The following is a 25,532-nucleotide window of genomic DNA, read 5'->3' as shown; positions in this document are numbered from 1 at the left end:
GACAAACACCACCACTTTAAGTTATAGCTCCCTTTCTAGTCTCATGCATTACAAGGATATCACTTCTCTTCTAACTACAAGCAGTCAGAAAGAACAGACAGTAAAACACAGATAAGACAGCTCGGGCACAGAGGGAGGTGGGGGAAAGTCTCTTGAGTAACTGCCAAACTTCACCCTCATACAATGGGCCCCAGCAAAACAGTGGGCCTTAATAAGCACATTCCTTTCCTTTCGGGTGCACTGAAATAGGGAAGCTAAAAGCAGACTCAGGGGTATGCCTGCAGCTGCAGAAAAGTGTATGGAACAGACACACAACTCCCTCTCCCAAAGAAGCACAACAAAGGGACACAGAAGCAGTCCAAGCCTAGGATAAACTCTCCTACCCTGCAGCCTTAAAAACTCAGTCTGTAAAACAGTGTGCCTCTGACCTACCTTGGCCAGAAGCTCTTCTCATGTTTGTTTTCTCTAAAATAAACCTGTCTTGACTGGCAAGCCACCTTTCATGTTTCTTTCCTCTTTCTTTAATTCTTATTGTAGTAATACATGCAGTTGCCTCCTGACTTTCTTGAGAAAATTCTAAAGTTACAGTAAAGGAATATAAAAAAGTAAATTATGACAGTAAAGAAAACAGGGGGCAGCATCCACAGGCTGGAGATTTTTACACACTTCTGGAAGATGGGGTAGAACGAAGAGTATTGATTGATTTTTTTTTAAATTTGAAAGTTGCAAAAAAAGTAGATTTTAAGTGTTCTCACCACAAAAAACAAATGAAAGTATGTGAGGTAATGCTCATGCGTATTAGCTCAATTTAGCCATTTTACAATGTATACATTATATTGTATACATGTATTGAAAATGTGTACATATTTCAAAGCAGTATGTGTCCATGAAAAGTAAGTACAATTTTTATTGCTCAATTAACATTAATAAAATAAAACAAAAACAAACAAATGAGTAGGGGAAAAGATCTGAAGGTCTCAGATCAAATGTATGTGAAAGGGAGCTGCATAGAAGTGGTAGCTGATTTTCCTGGTGCAACCACTGATCGGCTGGGAGCATAAAGTTAGACTGAAAACAGGTGAAGTAATTGAAATTATATCCTCAGAAAAACTGTACCAGTTCTTACCTGTTCTTACCCATGGTTTCTCTCTCTCCCTCTGTCTCTCTGTCTCTCTCTCTCTCTCTTTCTCTCTCTCTCACACACACACACACACACACTTCGTTCTATATCACAGGTAAAAGAACAATTGGTGTTAAAAATGAACATTTTCCTAGGAAAAACTAGATGTTGCTAGTACAAAGTGCTGATGACCAAAAGAAAGCATTTCAAGTCCTACAACTTTATAGCTGGCTTCCCACCTGCTCAACCTGAAGAAAACCTTGCCAGGTGACAAGCCCTACCCGCTTACAGAGAACTGTCCATCAGACTTCCCAGTCAGGGGAGAGTTCTTTAGGGGAAGCAAGACAAATGAAATCCACACCAGGTACCTGGAATATTACCTCTTCCCATTTAAGTAAAAAATAATAACCAAGAATTCCCAGACATATAAAGAAGAACAAAAGCATAAAAATAATAGACTATCATAGATTGACCGGAAATTGGAAAAAGGGACCTGTTTGGGGATGATAAAAATGTTCTAAAACTGAATTGTGGTGCAGGCTGCCTGCACAAAGTTGGGAAATTATTTAAAAACATTAAATTTGACACTGAAGGTGGATAAATGCTATTTATGGTATATAAGTGATACCTCAATTAAAGCTGGTTTTAACAATATACTGATTAAAAAACAGTGTCAATGCACCAGATCATGTTAAACAAGTAAGGAAGACTTTATTCAAGGATATTGCAATAGGGGAGAGAGCTCAGCTTAGCCTGAACTCGACATTACTAAAACAAAGGGTGTAGGAGAGCTGGGATGGAGGGATCTGTGTTGCTAATTGACCTTACCCAGAGAAAAGGTAAACATTCTGTTCTATCTTCATGACAGGAGGTGGTTTTACAACTTGGAGCAAGGTGTCCATTAGAATTAGACTCTTCCCCAACCACTGAGACTGGGAGATAGGGGCACTATCTTTCTTGATGATTACATTTCAAAGGGCTGGCTCCCAGGTTCTTGAGAGGAACAGTCCTGTGTTATGAAAGTGACATGAAGCTTTTTTAAAGATTTGCATCTCAAAGGGACAGGGAAAGAATTTATAATTGCTAGTTTTCTAAAGTAAATGCAGTAAGAAAAGTGAGTTTAGAGGCCTAAAGGCAAGAAGCATGTCTAAAGTTGAGTCAAGCTGCGGGGAACTTTAAGGCCCTCTTGATGACAAGCAACCCAACAAAAGAAAATAACTGGCCCCCCAAAACAGAAACAAAAAAGCAAGAAGGCAAAAAGCATTCACTCCTTTTAAAATTTTTTAACTAATTTTTGCAGATGCATTAAAAATTGTACTCTAAAATAAGAACTAAAAAGTCAGCACACAATAATTGTCCCTTCTCCAAAATAATAATGATAATAATTTAAAAATTTATGAAGCCATAGAAATTTCCCAGAAAAGGGGGGGAAATGTGAAATATGATGGAAAATATAAATGTATTATTTCCTTCAAATCCCCAAAAATTGTAAACACAAAATGTGCTGAAAAGCAATACACAGAAACCAAATTCCATTACTAAGAAAAACTTAGGCAGCAAAAACTTTCAGTTTATATTATATTACCTGGCTTTTCACAGTATTTTCTACCAAAAAAACAAAAAAAATGCAACCCATTTTTCTGTGTTGGGTCAAGGAAGAAGGTGGAAAGAACAGATTTTATAGACATTTGGGATACATTTATTTTTTAAGAGGTGGAACCACAGAGAAAAGCTTGAGCTTTATGTTAGACATTTATATATATACTTCTGAATGAATTATTAAATAAGCACTTGGTATTTTTTGTTATACTTGACCTGTGACTTGGCGTCTAAAATAATTATCACAATGTGGCCTGGTGAAATGAAAAAGCTAAAATTAGGCCTTAAAAAGTCATTTTTTAATTAAAATGCTTTGATTACACTTTAATAAATCTTTTGTGTCATGTTGCTTCACTCTTAATATTATTTTTTCTTTTACTTTTGATCTCTTGATTTTGAACAAAGAAATGTAATGAAAAAATTAATTACACTGGGCTAAAAGGTAATTACAAAATGATCAAGAATTTCTAATAAAAAATTTATAGTAACTTTGCTGCTGTTAGAAATCTATTCCCTTTATGTTATGTAAGTAGAAGCCAGAGATTATAACCTTAGAATGTAAACATATGTCACCTCAGCATTGAAAATGTTATCAACAAAAATGCCAGAGTTGACAGTTATCAGAAAACTTGTCTCCCTAATAGGTCAGCCTTGGGTTCTCTAGTACTATGAATCCAATTACTAAAGTGGGTGTTTTGGGGGAGGGGAGCCCTTGCAGGTATTAAGATTCTGGATAAGATGGTCAATAATACAGAGAAAAACATGAATGATGCGAGTTCATTGGCTAGTGGACTCCAGAAGACATCTGGACGTTGAATCTAGTTAACGAGGTTGGGAATGAGGTGGTAAGGTAAGGAATTCGTACAGATATCCAAAGTCTGTAAGAACCGAAGGGAAAGAAAGAATGATGATGGGTTTCCAATTAGTCTCAGGGTTCTGGGACCCACATGAACCATGATATGGGGTTCTGCCACTAGGTACCAGGTAGCAGCACCCAGGACACCGAAAAAAGGAACCGAGGCATAATAAAAAGAGCACTTTCTTCCCTAAGGCAAAGACTCTTTAGTCCCTGCCCAGTGCAACATGAGGTTCAAACTCTGGGCAGACTGAATTCATAAGTAAGAACACATAAGTCTACCAGACAAGAGTCAGTAAGTATGCAGTAGCAGAAGCGAGCAAATTCTGTCAGGTGTATTTCTCATGTGGTAGATAAACCATTCACTCCACATGAAAATCAGGATACTATTTCATATTCTACAAATTCACATATCTATTAGTGGCGGTTAAAACAGCGTGAGCATTTTAACACATCAGGAAAACAAATAACTTGAGATAACAGAATATTGAGGACAGAGGGGCAAATCAAACATTCCTTATTCAGGTGCTTTTGTGGATTAGATATGCTGAGCTCTAAAACCACTGGAATGACACATCTTAATACTCTTACTAAGAAATGTAGCTTTGCTTCCTTCAGCCAATCTTGAATAACTCCAAAAGGATGGTCCTGTTAATTCTCTAGCAGATGTTTTAAGCAAGGTTTAGCTTAAGTTAAAGTAATGACCAATCGACTTTATAGATTTTTTAAAATTAATCCTCACCTAGAAAATTGATAGAAGTTCATACCAGCCTCTGGCTTGCTAAAATTTTTACTTACTATATCTACTTAGGTTAATAAGTATTAAGTTCAAATAGTATGATTTTTGTTATCTTATGTTCAATGGATTTCTTTGCTACTGCTCTACTTGTACAATTTGCTAACAAGCTCCTTCTAAGGCATAGACTACATGTGGGAATCAGAAAAAAATGCATCGACTGCAGCTCTCTTCATAATTGCTGAAATGATGACACAGAGAGGAGGAAAAAGTGGACAGTATTTCCTATCTGTCATCAATTTGAGGGAATCAAAGGCATTAATTAATCTGTAGTTTTAACCCTTACTGCATGTTGGAATCACATGCCTCATCTAAAATCAATTCATAATTTCAGGGTATGTTACCCAGACCTGGAAATTTTCCTAAGGTGTTTTGGGTAATTCTCCTGTACAGCCAGGATTGAAACCACTAGGTTAAAAGGCCATTCTTAAGATTCAGTCCTGGATTCAAATCGATGTTAATTCTCTAGTGCAGTAGTCCCCAGTCTTTTTGGCACCAGGGACTGGTTTCGTGGAAGACAATTTTTCCATGGACCAGGGCAGTAAGCGATGGTTTGGGGATTATACAAGCACATTACATCTAGTGTGCACTTTATTATTAATACATTGTAATATATATATAATGAAACAATTATACAACTCACCATAATGTAGAATCAGTGGGAGTTCTGAGCTTGTTTTCCTGCAACTAGATGGTCCCATCTGTGGGTGATGGAAGACAGTGACAGATCATCAGGCATTAGATTCTCATAAGCAGCATGCAACCTAGATCCTTTGCATGCACAGTTCACAATAGGGTCCATGCTCCTGTGAGAATATAATGCCACTGCTGATCCGACAGGAGGCAGAGCTCAGGAGGTAATGTGAGTGATAGGGAGCAGCTTAAATACAGAGGAAGCTTCACTTGCTTGCCGGCCACTCACGTCCTGCTGTGCAGCCTGATTCCTAACAGGCCATGGACCAGTCCATGGTCTGAGGCTTGGGGACCTTCTATTCTAGTGGGCAAAGAATGCAATCAGAAATTTTTCAAAAGGAGATATACAAGCAGCAACAAACATATGAAAAAATGCTCAACATCACTCATCATCAGAGATACACAAATTAAAACCACAGTGACACACCAACTTAAACCACTCAGAATGGCTACTATTAAAAAGTCAAAAAACAACAGATATTGGTGAGGTTGAGAAGAGGGAATGCTTATACACTGTCAGTGAGAATGTAAATTAGTTCAACCCCTATGGAAAACAGTGGAGATATCTCAAAGAACTAAAAATAGAATTACCAGGTGATCCAACAATCCCACTATGGGTGTCTACCCAAAAGAAACTAAATCATTGTATTAAAAAGACCCCTGGCCGGGCACGGTGGCTCACAGCTGTAATCCCAGCACTTCGGGAAGCTAAGGCAGGTGGATCACAAGGTCAAGAGATGAACACCATCCTGGCCAACATGGTGAAACCCCATCTCTACTAAAAATACAAAAATTAGCTGGGCATTGTGGCGTGTGCCTGTAGTCCCAGCTACTCGGGAGGCTGAGGCAGGAGAATCGCTTGAATGTGGGAGGTGGAGGTTGCAGTGAGGTGAGATTGCACCACTGCACTCCAGCCTGGCAACAGAGCAAGACTCCATCTCAAAAAAAAAAAAAAAAAAAAACCCTGCACATGTATATTTATTGCAGCAGTATTTACAATAGCAAAGTCACGAAATTAATCTAAATGTCTATCAATGGATGCTGGATAAAGAAAATGTGGTACATATACACAATAGAATACTACTCAGCCATAAAAAGAAATTGCCTCTTTTGCAGTAACATAGACGGAATTGGAGGCCATTGCCTTAAGTGAAATAACTCACAGACAGAAAGTCAAATACTGCATTTTCTCCCTTATAAGTGGGAACTAAACAATGTGTACACACATGAACATACAAGTGGAATAATACACATTGGAAACTACAAAAGGTGGGAGGGTGGGGATGTGAGGGATGAGAAATTACCTATTGGGTGTAGTGTAAACTATTCAGGTGATAGGTACATCAAAAGCCAAGACTTCACCACTACACAATATATCCATGTAGCAAAAATGCATTTGTTCCCCTAAATCTATTTTTTAAATTGCAATAATAATTTTTTTAATGTATTTGACCTTAAGTCAAATACAACCTGTATAATTCTGTTTCTTTACCTGTAATAGGGTTGATAAATGGGTTAAGTGAGATTATCTATTTAGGTTCTAGAGCCTGGCACACTGTAAACTCTCAATAAATGACAGATTTTGTTTTTAGGTGGAATCTAAAATTCCATATTAACTACGGTACTCTTAATTCACTTTTTGATGATCCTAAGCAGTAGTATATAGTAGCACCTAATATGAGAGCAACATTGACATACATCCCCCTAAAGAAATTAATGTTCTCATCTCAATTGATCTTTTTGGTGGAAATAGTTTTAGATGCTAAGGAAGTGGGCAAGAGGTTCCTGAAGAGAGGCATATTACAATATATACTTTATGTATAGCAGAATTTCACTATTTAACAGAAATGAAGCAAAAGAAAAAAAACTAAAAAGACCTAAAAAGAATTCAGTGCTAATGCTTGCCTCCAAAAAAAGAGTATTTGTCACACCAGACAGCATGTTTTCAATTGTCTTTCTTAATGAGACTTTATCATCCATCTAGTTATAATGGATACAATTGCATATCTTAGAATATGCACTTTCAGGTAGTTTTGACAAAATCATTAATAAATAAGATGAAAAGAACTTTTAGACATCAATTGGCATATCAGAAGGCAAAGTAAAACTTTACATAGATATAAGAGGCAGCAGATTCCCTTGTGCAGTAATGACAATTCAGACTATTCTTTCTTTTAGCTAGAGAAAATAGTGTTAGAAACCAATTTTCAGTGCCGCAAAAGAAATAGCCTCGAACGTAAATTTAATTTTCTCAGCAAGGCAATTTTTACTTCTATAGAAGGGTGCCATTCGTGCATGGAGTAATGGCCAGAGCACACCTGAACAAGGGAGGAGAAGGGGTTCTTATCCCTGATGCAGGTAACCCCTACTGCTGTGTTGTTCCCCTATTGGCTAGGGTTGGACCACACAGTCTAAGCTAATTCCAATTGGCTATTTTAAAGAGAGCAGAGGTACGACCTGGAGTGGCGGGGTGAGTAGTTTGGTGGAAAGGACAGTTACAGAACAGGTGACTCAGGATGACTCAGGTCAGAGCAGGTGACCAGGGGTGACTCAGAATGGAGCAGGTGATAGAGGCTAGGAGGGGGTTGCTTGCTGAAACTAGGGGCAAGGAGACAAAAAGAATGAGGAAGTTAAACTTTAAAATGAAGAACAAAGAACAGGGGAGATGAACATACTGATACATTTGTTCTTTGGAGAGGATCTCAGAACTCATTGTACTTAACACTTTACAGGCTAAAACCTTTGAAGAGGAATTTATTATACCCTACAATAATACTTTGCCTCACTGGGTTGGAAAAAAAAAAAGGGGGGCTATCAACAAATTAATGTTCAGCTCCCTTAAGACGAATCTGCAGTTTGTCTCATACATGTTGACAGGACACAACAAAGAAACATCCTCTCTGAAATCCGTGTGTGGACAAAAGTTGTCAAAAGTCTACTGCACCCCAGTCCCAGCAGATAAAACACATCATTGTACATAGGACTTTCTGTCTTGCATGTTAATCTCCATTGCATTGTCTCAATTTCAAAACAAGACTGTCATATAAGAGAGAAGGTGTTACCCATTGTATCCAGCTGACAGTGGTGACACTGAGTGAGTCAAGCTAATAATGCTTAAACCTGGAAGCCTTGTGACTCTCGTTTAGCATTTTTGCCCCTTGCCGAGAGAAACACAAAAACATCTGTCATTGAGGAGTTAATAATGTAGGAACAATCCCAGATTTACATTCCGAACAAATCACCCACCACCAACATAACTCCGTTTTAAACTTAAAAGGACCTCCCTTCCTGTGAAAAACACAGCTGTTTTCCTGTGAGCTGTTGAAGGAGGCCCTCTGTATTCTACATGAGATCATTATTATGAAAAGACTCTGAAAACTATCAACCAAAGCCTTTCAGTAACTCCTTGAGCCTATCTTTAATTGATGAGTAATATTTTATATATTTTATGAGGTACAATGTGATATTTTGATATAGGTTTACAGAAGAATCAAGTTAATTAACATATCTATCACCTCACATGCTGTTTTTTTGCAGTAAGAACATTTAAAATCTACTTTTTAAAACAATTTTGAAATACACAATGCATTATTAATTACAGTCACCATGCTGTACAATAAATCTCTAAAACATATTCCTCCTGTCTAACTGAAACTTCGTACCCTTTGAACATCTCCCCATTCCTCCTACCTCCCTCCAGCCTCTAGTAAGCACCATTGTACTCTCTACTTCTATGAATTCAACTTTTCGGGATTCCACATATGAGTGAGATCATGTAATATTTGTCTGTCTTTCTTTGTTTTTTTTGTTTTGTTTTGTTTTGTTTCGTTTGTTTGTTTTTGACAGAGTTTTGCTCTTGTTACCTAGGCTGGAGTGCAGTGGCATGATCTCGGCTCACTGCAACTGCCGCCTCCCTTTCCAGTGATTCTCCTGATGCAGCGTCCCAAGTGGCTGGGATTACAGGCACTCGCCACCATGCCCAGTTTTTAGTACAGATGGGGTTTCACTTTGTTGGCCAGGCTGGTCTTGAACTCCTGACCTCATGATCTGCCCGCCTCGGCCTCCCAAAGTACTGGGATTACAGGCATGAGCCACCATGCCCAGCCAGTATTTGTCTTTCTATGCCTGGCTTATTTCACTTAACCTAATGTCCTTCAGGTTCATCCATGTTGTCACAAATGCCAGAATTTTCTTCTTTTTTAAGACTGAATAGTGTTACATTGTGTATATATACCATATTTTCTTTATCCATTCATCCATTGATGGATGCTTCTAAGTTTGACTCCAATTCAAAGGAATAAATTCTATTTTGAACAGTTTTTTTTTTTTTTTTTCATGCTATTCCATGGCTCTGGTAATGTCTGAACCAAAACACGTATCATCAATGTATTCTTCTTACTTGTCATTGTAAAAGTCCTCTTAGCATACATGGGCAAAGCTAATAGTAAGTTAATTTTTAAAATTTGTTAAAAGGAAAAATCAGAAACATATACTTTTTTTATTTTATCTAAAAATGTATACATTTGCCAGTGTACTTACATCTAACAAAGGCTTTTTTTATTAAAGAATGAATCTGCTGGTTGAAGTCCTAAAACATCTTGTTTGCAGTAATCCATAGGCTTCAGTATTTTCTTTAAATACAATGGAAATCTAAAGATTTCTACAATAATCAGAGTATATAATCTTTTGAAAATTTAAGATTTTCTCTAATCTTTTGTAGTCATCTTGCCCATACATAATTTAATATGATTATTTTTATTACCTTTATTATAACCTTTCAAAAGACTTCAACTTAGTCTTCATAGAAATAAGACACTCTTTTATTCACGATGTCATTAGTTTCTATACTATTTGCTTGTAATATGTTATTACAGAAATATATACAACTGGCATAAATAGGTTTGGGAACCAACAGCTAATTCTTGGCAAGCAGGTGCCTCACTGCAGACTCAGTAAAAAATAATCTACTAGCTGTGAACATTCAGCATCCTGGCCATAAATTGGAATATGTTCCCTAGGGAATAACAAGGTTTGATTTCAGTGAGTCAGTCTAACAGAGGTGAATTTAAAGAATGTCATTTATATTAGATGAATATTTTAATGGCAGTGAAATGATCACCTGACTCTTACTTGATTATCAACTCCATGAGGACTGAGCTCCCTTAAGGATCTGACACTCAGTTATACACCTTACAAACCAAACAAAAACATCCGGACTAATTTTAGTAAAATGTACTTAAAAAGTGAAATTATCAGTAAGTCATTCAGGTAGTGTATCTACATGATTACAAAGCTTCAGTTTCCTCTTTTCAAAGTTATTTTACATCTCTGTTTTTAAACTACAAATGATGCTAGGTTTAAACATACTTTAAAATGCATGTAATAATAAGCTTGGACTGTAACTAAAATCAGATTGAATTAGATGTAGGTTTGTAAATGATCTGGAAACCTTTTAGGACCATTGCTAGGGGAACCAGCAGAGCAGTGTTTAATGAGTAAGTCATATCTTTATTTTTAAATGAACAATAACACACTAATAAGGTACAAGAAAAGTGAAATGAAACTGCAGGGAAGCTGGTGATTGTGGTGATGAAAATTATAAGAGGATTTGCACAGAACAATCTACGTAACTGTTTCTTCCTCTTTCTATGTCGCAAAGGAAAAGGGGGATAAAATGAATTTTCAGGAACATAGCAGAGACCTTCCAACAACAAATCCTAAAATACCTGAGAAAGCTCTGCCCCTGCTAGCTAACACCTAGAAGAGTGAGTGAGCCACTGTGTCTATAAGCAGAAAGCAGCACCTGGCTATGGGTCCTGGAAAGACAGAACCTAAAAGCAAGACAGTTTCAGAATGAGTTTGCTCTGATCTAGATAGAAGTAGCATGACATAAATGAGAAACAGAGATGACTGGCAGAATTAGATGTTTTCTCACTAATTTTCAACCAGTGTTCACATTTCTTTAAATCTTGCATTTTAATTGCATCTCAAATTTTTTAAAGTTTATATCAGCATGAATTAATTTTTAACAGCTTTATTGAGGTATAATTAATATACAGAAAAACCATACTGCAAGTTTGATCAGTTTGGACCAAGTCATGCATCAGAGATACCATCACCGAAATCAAGTTATTAAACACATCCATCACCTCCCAGAATTTCCTTGTATTCTTTAATGTTTTGTTTTTGTCATTATCTTTTACATTGTTTTTGTTTTGTGATAAGAACAGTCAACTTGAGATTTATCCTCTTAACAAATTACTAAGTATCTAATACCATATTATTACCTATAGTCCCTGTGTTGTACAGAAGATTTCTAGAACTTATTCATCTTGCATCATTGAAATTTTATACCTGTTGAGCAACAATTCCCCATTCTTCCCCTCCTGCCAACCCCTAGCGACCACTATCCTATTTTCAGCTTCTATGCATTTAAGTATCTTAGATACATTATATAGGTGAAATAGATGGACCTAGAGGGAGTTATGCTAAGTGAAATAAGCCAGCCACAGAAGGACAGATTGCATGATTCAACTTACGTGAGGTATCAATTAATTCTTTATTATTTTAGATACGAATTCTATCTTTGTAGCAAAAATCTGAGTAGAAATGTGGGCTCCTCTCTGTATCATAATTGAGATTGTGGGCCTGACTCTTCAAAGCCAAATGGAGTGTTGACCGTTATCCAGGCAAAAGATCATCCAGATTCCAGACAAAATCATGAAGGTGAGCAGCTTCTGGAGTTGCAAGTCAAGACAAAAACACGAAAGAACCATCAAAAAGATCTTTTAGTGACTCATTAAAACGTTTACTTTCTATCCACGTATTTGGAATTATCTTACAAGTCATATGATAGCAATAACAACTGTAGTCACAGAGGTTGAATGAGGCTATTAAAGAAAAGACAAATGGAACTTGTAATTAAATACTAACAATAAAAATCATGTGATCATTTAAGCAACTTTAACATAAGATATGTAGTCAGCACTTCCAGTAATAGAAGAAACTTTTTTTTTTGAGACAGAGTGTCGCACTGTTGCGCAGGCTGGAGTGCAGTGGTGCGATGTTGGCTCACCGCAAGCTCCGCCTCCTGGTTCACACCATTCTCCTGCCTCAGCCTCCTGAGTAGCTGGGACTACAGGCGCCCGCCACCACGCCTGGCTAATTTTTTTGTATTTTTAGCAGAGAGGGGGTTTCACCGTATGATCCAGGATGGTCGATCTCCTGACCTCGTGATCCGCCTGCCTTGGCCTCCCAAAGTGCTGGGATTACAGGCGTGAGCCACCGCACCCCAGCCCGACACATTCTTAAACAAGCTGTTGCCATGAACTTTCTTACAGAAGTGCCAAGAAACATCTAAGAAAAGAGGTTATGAAAGTTTACTAAAAGAACTTACTTAAAAAGTAAGTTTACTAAAAAAGAGATTTTGAAAGTTTACTAAAAAAGCATCAACTCTAGCTGGAAATGTAAACAGGAATCATTTGGAGATGTGAGCTCACATATCTAGCATAAGGAACTGTGTTCTACCCTAAATCAGCTAGGAAATTTATGACAGTTTTTGGGGGTTTTGTTTGTTCATTTGTTTTGTTTTGTTTGTTTTGAGAAGGAGTCTCATTCTGTCACCCACGCTGGAGTGCAGTGGCGCCATCTTGGCTCACAGCAACCTCCACTTTCCAGGTTCAGGCAATTCTCCTGGGACTACAGGCGCGGCTAATTGTCGTATTTTTACTAGAGATGGGGTTTCACCATATTGGTCAGGCTGGTCTGGAACTCTTGACCTCAGGTGATCCACCCACCTCGGCCTCCCAAAGTGCTGAGATTACAGGAGTGAGCCACCACGCCCGGCCTTAAGATTTTATTAGACAAAAGAATGTCCCCATTTAGAGTACTTTCTTTGATTCTGGTTGTTTTGTTGGTGGTGGTGGTGGTGGTTTTTTTTTTTTTTTTTTTTTTTTGGTCGTTGTTGTTTTTGAGACAGGGTCTCACTCTGTTGCCCGGGTTGGAGTGCAAGTGGCGTGATCACAGCTCACTACAGCCTCAACCTCCTGAGCACAAACAATCCTCCCACTTCAGCCTCCTGACTCACTGGGACTACAGGCACATACTACCATGTCTGGCTCACTTTTTTTTCTTTAGAGATAGGGGCCTCACTATGTTACCCAGGCTGATCTCACCTTCAGCGATCCTCCTGCTTCCGTGTCCTAAAGTGCTGGGATTATAGGTGTGAGCCACTGCACCTAGCCCTATGCACTCTTTAATTCTAATTCTTCTAATTCTATTTGTTGGCTATAAATAGAATGCAGGTAACCATCCTTTGATATGTAGCTCTTCCAATATACCCATTTCATGCTTCTAACCACACAGATACACACAGGCACATTCATTTCATCAAATTAGATAGCTCCAATGCTTCCTAAAGTTCTACAGCATGGCGTCTTCTTCCCCAGACCCTTCCATTAACTGCCCTAAATTTATGCACTTTTCCCTTAAACTGTGGCACTTAGGACTAAAAGAAATCGGCAAAGTGTTGCCTGATACACAGAAAAGAGAAGGATAATGCTTCCATCATTCTCTAAAGTACATTTCTATTAATTTAACCAAAGTTGCGCTAGTCTCTATAGCGATCATATCTGATTGATGATTCATATTAAATGTATTTTCAGTTAAAATCTCAGTTCCATTTGCATGCTTTGTGCCATGTCTGTCCCTGCTCTCATGGGATTTGAGTTCACCAGTGTAGGATTTTACTTTCATCCTTAATAAAAGTAATATTATTAGGCATAACACAATTTCCCAGTCTGACAACTTTTTCAGTGGCTCCTGATGCCACTGTGCGCAATAGGCTCACTTTCCTTCTAGGTTGCACATCATACCAAAAAAAAGTGTATTTCTCTTATGTTAATTTTCTTTTTCTTTTTCTTTTTTCTTTTTCTTTTTTTTTTTTTTTTTTGAAACATGGTCTCACTCTGTCGCCCAGGCTGGAGTGCAGTGACTTGATCTCTGCTCATTGCAGCTTTTACCTCACCATCTCAGGTGATTCTCTGACCACAGCCTCCCAAGTAGCTAGGACTACAGGCACACACCACCATGCTCAGGTAATTTTCTGTATTTTTTTGTAGAGACGGAGTTTTGCACGTTGCCCAGGCTGGTCTCAAATTCCTGAGCTTGAGTGATCTGCTCACCTCAGCGTCCCAAAGTGCTGGGATTACAGGCGTGAGCCATCACACGCTGCCCATATGTGTTCATTTAAGAACATAGTAAAGAGAGAAGTGACACAGCTACCCCTTACACCCATCGAACTTTTTTCTTCTTGTTGACAGCAGTTCCTTAGTAGTGATTCTATGAATGCAGACATTTGATTATTAACCTATCTACAGGTGCCAGCATCTAGCTTCTATTTCTATAGCTAACCCAAACATATTGGAGATAACTTGCAAAGTGACTTGATGAACTCAAGATGCTACATGGACACATTTTGTTCTGATCTATTAGTGTAGCTGTCATATCAAAGAAAATAATGAGGTAAATGCATCAATTGGTATTCATGAACCTGAAAGTAATTACCATTTTCTCTCCAGGGCAGATCGGATTACAATTAGCAGGATACTGAATACCTGAAATGAAAGAGAGAGATGGTGCTTAGGAGTCAATGAAAAAAAAAGTAAACGGGAGCAATGGAAAGTAACCTTTCCTCCTTTGCCATTCCACCACAGTTTGCCCCATTTATCTGCCCACTTCCATTCTATCCGTGAAGAATGTTCTGTCCTGATACGCTAATCGCATCCAGATTTTACTTTAAAAAATTAAAATTTCTCATCAATCACCAATTTGTATGAATTGTGAAGATAAAGTTCAGCAAGAATAATGGCAACATAAAAGTTTCAACTTGGCTGTTACACAAACACACACACACATTCAAGTATTTTTTTATCTCTAAATAGAAATAATAAAAAAGTTGAGATTACTCTTTTGAGAACTTTAATCAAATAACAAGATATCTTTTTGGTAATAGAGCAACATTTATATAGTAAAAGTAATAAAGTCTTCAGTTGGGGAGTTTATCTTTCCCTTTTTAAAACCAAAGCCAATAAAAATGAAATAATAAAGAAAGAAACTTTTAATGGCCTATAGATAATGACACCCCTGCTAAGATACCAGTTTAGTACCCTGCAGTTTAAACAGCTGCCATTTGTCAGATAATTGCTTATGTTTTTTCCCATCTTTGCATTAAAGCAGAATGCTATATTTGCATTTTTGACCCACTTTGTTTTTGCAAGCAAAGTTGTCATATAAGAATCATTGAATAACCTATCCAATTATCTTCACTAGTTGGAAGGCATAAAAGCAGTTCAAAGAAACTTTACCATCATAAAAAGAGATTTGTTCCATATATGACTTAATTTTCCATCTTTTCTCTGAGGCGGGGAGCGGAACACAACAACTTAACTCCTTGAATGTGCAGCGGAATAATTATCTCCATCCTTCAGTCCCATCCCAGTATTCTATATTTACTTTCAGTTCACACAGCTAATCATTCTGCCCCAATAGTTCTCATTTTTACACCTTTTAAAAGATCTTTTGGCCTAGACTTGGCCCAGTGGAACATCCCTCAAAGATTCACCTTGTGCACACAGAACTCGGAGAGAGACACTATGTTCATTACCTAGGTTTTTAAAATCTCCAGTCACCTAGAATGAACACATGCTGCTATGGCCAATTTCACCTTATACTGAACCCTCTTTTGGCCATAGATTTATGTGACCAGCTTTTAGTGTGATTCTAGGCATACTGTGTGTCAAAGAAAAGTTGCCGTGGACAAGTTAAACAGGTAAGGGAGATTTATTCCACACCTATTGCATTAGGGGCCAAGATTATGGCAAGAAGGGAAACAGATTCTGCAGAAACCAAAGTTGGAAGAGCTTTTAAATGCTGACATGACCTAGTGGGAAAGTACAGGAGTCATTTGTGGGGAATTAGTCAATGCAATTAGGCCCTCTGTGTTCGCTAATTTTTGCTTATCTAAGTTAGGCTCCTATCCCCACACAGAGCCAGAAAAGTGGGGGCTCTATTTTTCTTGATAATTGCATTTCAAAAGGAGGACCCTCAGCTCCTTGAGAAAAACAATTCAGGATTACAAAACTGGCAAGAGGCTTTTTTAAAGATTTACATTTCAAAGGAGCACAGAAAGAGTTACAATTGCCAGTTTTCTACAACGAATGAATGCTGTAAGAAAAGAGAGATCTGGGGCTGCCGTCAGAAAGAAAGCTAACGTTTAGTCAGGCTAAGGTGAACTTAAAAGCCATTCAGGTCACCTGCTTCAATTAGATGTGCACAGGTGATCTGCCCTGGAGTAAATCTGAAAGGGATATTCCAATTGCCTTGATTTGATCAATACACATTGTGTACATGTATAAATTATTACACTTACCCCAAAAATATGTACAACCATAATATATCAATTATAAATTAAATAAATAAACAAAAATAAAAGTAAAGGGAATAGTGAGCAACCAGGCAAGAAGATAACCAAGAGCAGAAGGCTACCATCCATCTCAACAATCCTCCCGAAAAACACCCAGCCACCTTTATGGAATCACAGCTAAGATCCCTCTTCATGGAAATAAAGCATTGATTCCTTATCACTTTTTAATTTATTATTGCATATAATCAATAATATATCATGAAAAATGACATATGATCAAGTATATCATATCTTTCATCTCTTCTAAAATCACATTCTGCCCATGGGCAGAAAAATATGAGTAATCAAAGTTCCATTTCCCCAGAATTTTCCACAATTTTATAAAATTCATGCAAAAAAAGCAGCAGGCCAACATCTGGCTTTTCCAGCAGGACACAGGCAGTGCTATTTGAGGCTGCCACCTGGGTGTCTGATGCTGGTCGAAAGACATTCCATGACCCACAAACCCATGAAGCCACACACTAGAGAAAGCTTTACATGAAAAAAGTTTAAAAAGTAATATTCAGAAGATTAGTTCTCAGTCTGCCCTTCAACCCACTCTTATATCAGGCTTGCCTTTAACCGTCCTATTTCAACCCTACCTTTATGCCCTCCCCTTCCAGCCAACAACTCATTTTACTGAGGTCCCAGCTGTCCATTCACCTGCTTCACTCTCCATTTCATGACTGGTCCAGCACTTTCTTGTGGCATCAGTTACCTGGCAGTATCAGACTGTTTGATACCTCTGAATCATTCTACTGCTGGAATCCTTTCATTCCTCTTCATGTAGCCCACATGAATTCACTCTTCCAAATTTGGAGCTCAAATCTCACATTTTCCATGAAGCCTTCCTGACTTTCCTTTCGGAATACATGCCCCTCCTCTCTGATCTGCAGCAATTTGATGTGCTTCTATTATTGTGTCTGTCTTAACATACTGTAATTCTAGGTTCACCTATCTGTTTCTCCCACTGACTGTGACTCTTAGTAAAAAAAATAACATAGTGTGTTTACCTTTCTATCCTCGATCCCTTAAAGGCACCCAAACACCTGTTAAATTAATTGAAAATGTATTTCAAACACCCCCATAAACATGACTTGCTGAACCACCCTACCAAGGTACAAGTCAGCACCATGGGACCTATCTCCTTCTGCCTCTGGACAGTTAGGCCAGGTTTTAGATCTTATAACTTTTTCTTTTCAGTATGATATACAGTGAGTTCCTTAATAAGTATAAAAGATAAAATAGTGCAGTGGTTAATATGTCTACAGAACTAATAAGTCCTGCATCACTTAAATTCATCTTTTCTTTTAGAATATATGTGTGTATATATATATGTAGAGAGAGAGACATATTAAAACTTACAACTATAATAATCATTATAGCTAATAAAATGGTAGAAAATCAGCAATATATCAAATATAATATTTTAAATGTTATAAAAGATAGACCTGGATATTTTCCTTTCTCTATCTGATTTAGGGATTTGAGCCTAGCATTTATTCTGTTTGGAGCATTATAGATTTTAGCTACTTAGGAAATGTGTCATAATACTCTCTGTTATTCATTCTAAGATAGATTTTATCAATTCTATTTGGTTTGATATGAGAAAATGAAAGAATAAGGAAATAGAGAGGTGTTTTCCCATGTCCTTTGTGGGATAGTACATTCTATAGGATCTAAAAATTAGAAGAAATTTCATCGAATGACTTCTCAAAGTCTTGGCCTTCCAACACCCAGAGAGGTGGTCACCCAGGTCCCGTTTGGACATTTCCAGTAATGAGTGTGCCTTCCTTCATGAGGTCCTTCTGCCTGGTGCTGCATGGCTCTGATGCTTTGAAAGTTATCAATACTGAAATGAAGCCAGCCTGTGTTGACTTCCAATTTGTGCCTACTTTGTGAAGTTATCAATCATATTCCATTTCAGTCCTCTTTTCCCAGCCCAAGTTTCTATGCAACACGAATTCTAGATGCCTTCCCATTTTTGTCAATCTCTTTCTCTATGTCTTTCTGTACATTCTCTTTTTGTTTTTTGTTGTTTGGATTGGTTGGTTTAAATTTGTTTTTAATATGATTTGAAGAACCACAATTTTCTTACACAATTATAAATTAAATCAAAAGCTTGTAAAACTGGCTTATGAAATCAGAGGGGGATTTTAGAATAAAATTAATAGACAGTGAATTCTAGTTCAATTCAGGGATTAAACTTTAAAAATGCATAAACTCAAGACACATGTAATTCATACTTTAGGATATAATTATTTACCTTTTCTCTGCTATAACTTCTTGCAGCCTATTCTTAATTTAAAAAAAAAATTAAAATTGTTCTCATTTTTATACCTTTTAAAAGATCTTTTAGCCTAGACTTTGGCCCGGTGGAATGTCCCTCAAAGATTCATTTCATGCATGTAGAACTCAAAGAGAGAAAATATGCTCATGATCTACGTTTCATTGCCTGTGTCTTAATTTAAGAAAGAAATTACCATTGGTCAATAGTAAGCTACTTATTTTTCTGTGTCAGGCACACAAGAATTTGCACCATGACCTGCTTTTAGAGACTTGTCAACCCTGCTCAACTAAATTTTCTTTCTTTTCCTCTCCTTTCCCTTTCCCTTTCTTTTTTCTTTCTTTTATCCCTTCTTTCTTGGTACTCTTAAATAATTAAAATAATTAATAGGCATTGAGAATGTCTACTACCGCTAGGCAGTTTCTGATGATTAGCAAGCAGGTATAACAGTTGCCCCTCCGAAGGTCAATAGCCCCAACTGACAACTTTTTCACTCACCAAACACCTATTGACTATATGCTGAGGACAAGCAAAGCAACCTTTGTGATATTTGTGTTTATAAACTATAGTGCTAGGGGTTTGAACTATAGAAATGTAGAGCTGAGTTAGCCAGGCCATCCAAAAAGCTTTCTGGAGAAGGTGAATAGCGATAGACATTCAAGAAAGAATTGAGACAGGTAAGGACTTAGGAAAGGGGTGTTCCAGGCTGGGCAAAGCTCTTTTATGGTCCCTTGATCTTCCTGAAAAAGGAGTTTGATTTTTAGTATAATTCAAGTCCCCTTCTGTGTGGTTCCTGGGTTTCCAAAGAAATCTTTACCTACAATCTTTCAAAAAGTTAAAGGATATCAGCCCTTCTTCCCTACAGCAGACGATTTTTGACATTCATCAGAGAAATTAACTTCAATATCCACAACATTGGAAAATAAATAACTTCTAAGAAAACTGACATTTTAAAAATAGATAATAATGAATATGTTTACTATTTATTGTCTTGGATATCACAGTATCTATGCCTTATAATGTTAAATCAACAGAAAGAAATATACCCACACTTTAATACCTTATCTTCCTGCAGCATGATGTCAAATGAGTTAAGATTTAATGGTATGTTCTTACTTTTATAGAGGGTCAAATAAGAACAACGTAAATTTGAGCAATGTGTCTTTAAAATACGGTCATTGAAGACTCACCTACTATACAATTTATTGGCTCACACAGAACATGTAGTCCAAAAAGGTAAACTCCCACACACAAATTTAGTTATTTTACATCTCCAGGTAAAAGGAAATATTATGTTTCTCTCCCATAGCTGTAACAAGCTAACTGCAGTAACCAACTGCAGTACAGCCCAGGATGAAATTTAATTATTTGCTCTTTTTAATACATTTGGAACTCTCTTTAATTTTTTATTTGCATATGAACTTTTAATTAAAATATACTAGATATAAAGAAAAGCATACAAATTATTCATGTAGAGCTTGATGAATTATATGTAATGATTACAAAGTAAGCAAAATAAGGACCTCATAAATCAAGAGATGAAATTTGACCAGCAACTCAGCAGCCCTCCGTAAGTTTCATCCCATTTACAACCACTAACATCTACCACAGTAATGTTAACCACAATGAAAAGAATTAAACATAGTATCTTCTTCCTCCTTTCTCTTCCCACACTTCACAATGATTATTCACTGTAATAAAAATCTTGGGTATTTTAATGTATAGGATGACTTCAAATAAAAATTTCAATCCTTTGAGGAAGTGAGTTAAGATCTCTCTTGAATTCTTCATTACTTTGTACAACTTACTCTTTAACCTTAAATGTTGTGTCTGAGTTTCTTTTCCTCATTTATTTTTTTGTGGTTATTTTGCTTTTTCTGGGAGGATACAGAGAATTTGAAAAACCAAAGACACATAAAAGGAAGCATGAGGTTAAAGCTAGGAAGACCACTACATTTTTAAGAGTGAAATATACTTCACATCCTTCAACGATGGGAACTTTTCTTCAAACAGGTTAATTGGATATCCTGTGGTGTTGGGTGTTACTGTTCACAAGAACAGCTTTATCCTTAAAAGGATATCACTTGTTTCCTTGATATTTTCTTTCTGCCTTCATCATGCATTTCTGTGTAGCTTGCCAACAACAAATATTGTCTTTGCAAAGACTTGGAATCAACCCAAATGTCCATCTGTGACAGACTGGATTAAGAAAATGTGGCACATATACACCATGGAATACTATGCAGCCATCAAAAAGGATGAGTTTGCGTCCTTTGTAGGGACATGGATGCAGCTGGAAACCATCATTCTTAGCAAACTATCACAAGAAGAGAAAACCAAACACCGCATGTTCTCACTCATAGGTGGGAACTGAACAATGAGATCACTTGGACTCGGGAAGGGGAACATCACACACTGGGGCCTATCATGGGGAGGGGGGAGGAGGGAGGGATTGCATTGGGGAGTTATACATGATATAAACGTTATGCACATGTACCCTAGAACTTAAAGTATAATAAAAAATAAAAAAAAAAAAAAAAAAAAAAAAATATTGTCTTTGCTGTAACAAAAAGACACATATGTCTTTTGTATGTCTACATATATATGTCAGTGGAGGAACCAACATAGTTATATTTAGCTCTTTCTTTGCATAGCTAATATGATAGATTTAAATCTTAAAGAATAAAGTGATACATATATTATCAAAATATATTTTAGTACAAGAACGAAATAGTTGACATATTTTTCAGTAAAGTGCTATGTTTGATTAAATAACTTGTTTGTATGCCCTATTTTGTTTTACATTCTTTTCTTTCCTTTTGTTCAATAAATACTGAACACAAACTAGGCACTGTGTGCTGATCTGAGTACTTTATAAGCATTAGTTTATTTCTTACAACCACCTGAGGAGATATAAACTATTATCATCAAGTCTAAAACATGATCACTACCACATAATCCAGCAATCTCACTACTGGGTATATATCCAAAGGAAATGAAATCAGTATGTTGAAGAATTGTTGGCACTCCCATGTTTTCCGCATCACTGTTCACAGCAGCCAAGATATGGAATCAAGCTAAGTGCCCAAAACAGATGAACAAATAAAGAAAATGTGGTATAAATACACAATGGGATACTAGTCTGCCTTTAAAAAGAAGGAAATCCTGTCATTTGCTATAACAATGATAAGCCTGGAAGACATCATGCTACATGAAATAAGTCAGACACAGAAAAAACAGAAAGTGCATGATCTCACTTATTTGTGTAGACTAAAAAGTCAAAGTCACAGCAGCAGACAGTAGAATATCATAGTTACCAGGGGCTGGGGTGGGCTGATTGTATCCTTTGATGCTGATCAAAGTATTCAAAATTTCAGTTAGACAGGAGGAATAAGTTCAAGAGATATATCATACAACATTTTAACCATAGTTAATAGCAATGTATTATATACTTGGAAATTGCTAATAGAATCGATTTTAAGTGTTCTTGCCACAAAAAATAAGTATGTGGAGTAATGCATATATTATTTAGCCTGACTTAGCCATTCCACAGTGTGTGTATACATATTTTAAAGCATTGTGTTGTATCCCATAAATATATAAAATGTTTATTGGTGAATTTAAATAAATATGATAACTGAAGACTCACCTAATGTACAATTCAGTGTCTGACATAAGAACTTTTAATATCCCCAAAATAAAAACCTCCACACACAATCTGAATATATTATTTTGCAAATAAGTATATAACTCATTATGTTTCTCCCCTGTAGCTATCATAAACTTACTGCAGTACGCAACTGTAGGAAAGTCCAGTTTTTACAGAGGCAGAGAGAGTTCCAATAACTTACCCAACTTTATACTAGGAAGTAGTATAACTAAGATTTAACTGGAATACAGAGCTTGTGATCTTAACCACAAAGCTGTAATGTCTTTTGGGAGCTTTTACTAATAATCACATCCCCCCAATAATTCCTTAAAACAGTTTCTCATGTTTGTATATATATTTTTTAACATAATATATACATTAAACTTACTAATAGTTTTACCAATATATATTTTTGACCCAAATTTTAATTCTGAAGTTTCAGAAATGCAAATTGTTTAATAGGAGGAGTAGTGGAAAAGCCTCAGGATATCTCCCAGAAATCCACCACACCACATGAAAGTTTGTTATTGAAGACTGATTCTTATAGATCAGTAAGAAACTTTTTAAACAAACAAATACCTCAAGAAGGCTTAATATGTTGATAAGGTTTGGCTAGGCATCTCCACCCAAATCTCACCTTGAATCATAATAATCCCCACATGTCAAGGGTGGGACCAGGTGCAGATAACCGAATCATGGGGGTGGGTTCCCCCATTATGTTCTCATGATAGTGAATGAGTTTTCACAAGATCTGATGGTTTTATAGGGGGCTTTCCCCCTTTGCTCAGCACTTCTCCTTCCTGCTGGCATGTGAAGAGGATGTGTTTGCTTCCCCTTCCATTATGATTGTAAGTTTCCTGAGGCCTTCCCAGCCATGTGGAATGTAAGTCAATTAAACCTCTTTCCTTTATCAATTACCCAGTCTCAGGCAGCTCTTTATAGCAGCATGAGAACAGAATAATACATATGTCGTCCATGCATTTCACAAATATTTATTGTCTATTTACTAGATACCAAACAATGTATTTGGGATACATTAACAAAAATTCCATCATCAGATAACTATAGCTTTCTGATAGAAAGAGGAAATAAGAAAAATATGGTAAATAATAAAGAAGTAAGTTATATAAAATTTGAAAAGATGATATGTGCATTCAGAAAAGGGTACAGCAGGATAAGGAGGATTTAGAGTAGTGGGATGGGGACAGACCACAGTCTTAAATGTCAGGTTCAAGGTAGTACTGCTGAGAGGACAAAGATTTGAGGAAAGAGGTAAGAAAGCTAACCAAGGGGATTTAAGGGGAAGGAGGAGTAGGTAAGGGTTCCAGACAGAGGTAGGAGACAGAGTGAAGAACCTGAGGACAGAGGATGCTTCACAACCTAATGTGTTACAGAAGCAGCAAGAAAGCAGGTACCCAGCTGGAAAATGTGAGGGAGATCAGACCAGGTAGGAATACAGGTCAAGATTTTGATCATATAGATCCTTTCAAAGCACGGTCAGAATATTGGTTTTTACTCTCAGTGAAGCAGGAAGTCCATACAGGGGTTTGAGTTATGTGAACGAATATTTTGAAAAGATCTCCCTGACATCTATCTTGAAAGCAGTAACAGATGGAAGAAAGTTAAATCAGGAGATGTGACTGGGATGTTTATTACCTAATCCAGCCAAAAAATGAAAAAATTTACAAGATGATAGTTGTTAGAAGTAGTAATAAAGAATGAGATTTGAAACATATTTTAAAGATTCAGACAATAAGATTTCCTGATAATTGGAAGTAGGGTGGGAGAGAAATAAGTGTCAACAAGGTACTCCAACGTTTTTACATAGTGACAAGAAGGGTAGAGCTGCTGTCCAAGAGATATTAATTGGGTACTTGTGATATTGATACGGGTTTGGATGGGGAGGGAGGATCAGAAGTTCAGTCGGGACATGTTAAGTTTAAGGAAATTACCATATATCCAAATGAAGATCTCCAGCCTGGAGATACACATTTGTTCTTAAGTACTGATCATTCCTACACATGTAAAGGCAAAAAAATTAGGACAGATAACTTTTTTCCAACAGCTGTTGAGTAGGGTTGGCAATTTCTTTTTATTATTATTATTATACTTTAAGTTCTAGGGTACATGTGCACAACGTGCAGGTTTGTTACATAGGTATACATGTGCCATGTTGGTTTGCTGCACCCATTAACTCATCATTTACATTTGGTACTTCTCCTAATGCTATCCCACCCTCGCTCCCCCCACATCAAGACAGGCCCCAGTGTGTGATGTTCCCCACCCTGTGTCCAAGTGTTCTCATTGTTCAATTCCCACCTATGAGTGAGAACATATAGTGATTGGTTTTCAGTCCTTGTGATAGTTTGCTCAGAATGATGGTTTCCAGCTTCATTCGTGTCCCTGAAAAGGACATGAACTCATCCTTTTTATGGCTGCATAGTATTCCATGGTATATATGTGCCACATTTTCTTAACCCAGTCTGTCACTGATGAACAATTGGATTGGTTCCAAGTCTTTGCTGTTGTGAATAGTGCTGCAATAAACACATGTGTGCATGTTTCTTTACAGTAGTATGATTTATAATCATTTGGGTACCCAGTAATGGGATGGCTGGGTCAAATGGTATTTCTAGTTCTAGATCCTCGAGGAATTGCCACACTGTCTTCCACAATGGTTGAACTAGTTTACAGTCCCACCGATAGTGTAAAAGTGTTCCTATTTCTCCACATCCTCTCCAGCACCTGTTGTTTCCTGACTTTTTAATGATTGCCATTCTAACTGGTGTGAGATGGTATCTCATTGTGGTTTTGATTTGCATTTCTCTGATGACCAGTGATGATGAGCATTTTTTCATGTGTCTGTTGACTGAATAAATGTCTTCTTTTGAGAAGTGTCTGTTCATATCCTTTGCCCACTTTCTGATGGGGTTGTTTGTTTTATCTTGGAAATTTGTTTGAGTTCTTTGTAGGTTCTGGATATTAGCCCTTTGTCAGATGAGTAGATTGCAAAAATGTTCTCCCATTCTGTAGGTTGCCTGTTCACTCTGATGGTAGTTTCTTTTGCTGTG

General features: G+C 37.0%; 1 long non-coding RNA gene across 2 annotated transcripts in view; it reads right to left on the bottom strand.

Moving 5' to 3' along the window:
* Positions 1-11,623: 11,623 nt before the first annotated feature.
* LOC117084853 overlaps positions 11,624-25,532 on the bottom strand; it is a 52,391-nt gene continuing 38,482 nt past the window's right edge. For both annotated transcript variants that reach the window (XR_004437710.1, XR_004437711.1), the window contains 2 exons: positions 14,629-14,678; positions 11,624-11,801 (listed from right to left, as the gene is read on the bottom strand). This is a non-coding gene — a long non-coding RNA (uncharacterized LOC117084853). The remainder of the gene's footprint in view (positions 11,802-14,628; positions 14,679-25,532) is intronic.

The sequence above is a fragment of the Trachypithecus francoisi genome, unplaced genomic scaffold (genome assembly GCF_009764315.1).
Source record: "Trachypithecus francoisi isolate TF-2019V2 unplaced genomic scaffold, Tfra_2.0 Lachesis_group1, whole genome shotgun sequence".
Taxonomy (NCBI): Eukaryota; Metazoa; Chordata; class Mammalia; order Primates; family Cercopithecidae; genus Trachypithecus; species Trachypithecus francoisi.
The sequence above is the reverse complement of the archived record's forward strand: the minus strand, read 5'-3'. Positions and strand labels throughout refer to the sequence as shown.